This window comes from Aplysia californica, unplaced genomic scaffold, assembly GCF_000002075.1.
Source record: "Aplysia californica isolate F4 #8 unplaced genomic scaffold, AplCal3.0 scaffold00340, whole genome shotgun sequence".
In the NCBI taxonomy this organism is placed as follows: Eukaryota; Metazoa; Mollusca; class Gastropoda; order Aplysiida; family Aplysiidae; genus Aplysia; species Aplysia californica.
Window position 1 is genome coordinate 115,664 of NW_004797610.1, and position 2,228 is coordinate 117,891.

Genomic DNA, 2,228 nt, shown 5'->3' on the forward strand with positions numbered 1-2,228 from the left:
GGGGGGGGGGGGGGTTGGATGGGGTGGAGGGGTCTTATTTTTCTGTTACTAACGACTTTTCTTCAACCCTGCGTCTCCCTCTGTGTCCCGTCCCCCCTCTCTGTCTGCCCCTGTTTCTCTCTGTCTTCCCTCCCCCCACCACACCCCCCTCTCTCTCTTTTTCTTTCTCTCTCTCTCTCTCTCTTTCTCTCTCTCTCTCTCTCTCTCTCTCTCTCTTATGCTGGGAATATTTCAGTCTGTCTGATAAAAACCCTCTCCTTGCATAATTTAGTATCAACTTGATAAAAGATTTTATAGGGTTGCAACCCTTGACGCTCAGATAACTCTCCCAAAAACTGCTTCACCTCAGGCCTGCATCCTGTAGTTGGGTCATACCAACGCTTCTCAATAAGTAGGCTATAATAGATCTCGTTTAGGATGTTGGGTTGCAATATAGACTTTAAGTTCCTGAGTTGGTTTATGCATAAAGTCAAATCGTAGCCTGCCCTGAATTCCGGATGGCGAAGAGGCGACATTCAGCTTTTAGGATCTGCTCTGTCTGTCTGTCTGTCTGTCTGTCTGTCTGTCTGTCTGTCTGTCTGTCTGTCTGTCTGTCTGTCTGTCTCTCTCTCTCTCTCTCTCTCTCTCTCTCTCTCTCTCTCTCTCTCTCTCTCTCTCTCTCTCCCCCCCCCCCTCTCTCTGTTTTCCTTCTTTCTCTGCTCTGTCTCTGTTTGTCTCTCTCTCACTATCTGTCTATCTCTCTCACCCCCCCTCTCTCTCTCTGTTTTCTTTCTGTCTCTGCTCTGTCTCTTCTTGTCTCTCTCTCTCTTTATCTGTCTATCTCTTTCTATCTCTATCCCCCCTATCTCTCTCTCTCTCTCTCTCTCTCTCTCTCTCTCTCTCTCTCTCTCTCTCTCTCTCTCTCTCTCTCCGCGCGCGCGCGCGCCCCCACACGCTAGTCACACACCCTCACACACGCACAAAAGCGGATACACGCGATGTTCATTCCCATCCTCTCCCTGCTAACCTTTGTCTCCTGCTCTGAGTATAATACATTAATTTTGTACCGTACCGGTACTTTAGGCGATCTTTAACCCCCACCCCACCCTTCCTTTTTGGTCTCTCGTTTCACTTTCAGGTTAGAATATTTCAGTTTTTCTCACAAAAATGTCCTGGTCGAAGTCGCCTTGAACCGTTGTCCCTTGTGTATTGAATTCAGACTCCACCAAGTGGGTGGTTAGCGGGTGTTCTGGTGTGGTTTGCTTCTTCTTTCTTATCAAACATCTATTGTCTTTATCTCCCCTCCTTATTTTTTGGGTTTGTTACTCTCTTGTAACACCTCTAACATTCGGCACTTATGTGACCTTTGCAAGTGCCGTAAAACACTAAAATAAACATAAAGACTCCGCCCAAACTCGTGTTTCTGGGAAATCTGGGAAAGAAGTGAACAAGTCATACAAGTGAAGTAGCAGTTCTGCATTGGGTCCTTAGATCTATCCAAGATTGTGATTTTGTGGCGTCGGTAGTCTAGTGGTTACCGGACTCCTAATCGCGAGGTTGCTGGTTTGGGGTTCGAGCCTCAGGCCTGACGTTGTGTCCTTGGGAAAGGCACTTTGATCGAATTTTCTTCATTTTACCCAAGCGAGAATGAGTACTCGGCTTAAGACAGCGAAAGATCTTGTCAGTAGGCATGTGTTAGTGTTTTACCACCTATAAAAATACGCAGCTTGCACTGTTTGCTTCCCAAGAGGTTGAGCTTGTTTCAGAATGCTGTCATGTCTTCCTGGGTAATAATATTGATTGTGAAGCTTGCTGTTGAACGGGAATTTGCGCTATACAAATACTATTTATTATTATTATTATTATTATTATTATTATTATTATTATTATTATTATTATTATTATTATTATTATTATTATTATTATTATTATTCTAGGATAGAAAGTATAATCTTTGAAATATGTCCTAGAGACAACACCCGAAGAAAATGATACGCGTTTGTCACACTATTCTGACGTTTAAACCTCAAGGCTGTAGTCTATAGGCCACAGGCCTACTGGAATGTGTCCAGGACACGGGTGTTGGTTTTGCTCTATCAACCTGTTGATGGCCCGTCGTCAGTGGTCAACTGGAAAATGGTGGTAGCCATCTGTTCTATGTTCTTGTTACATCTCTGTCTACAAGTGTGTATGTGGAGGGGGGGGGTGCGTGCATGTATGTGTGTGTGTGTGTGTGTGTGTGTGTGTGT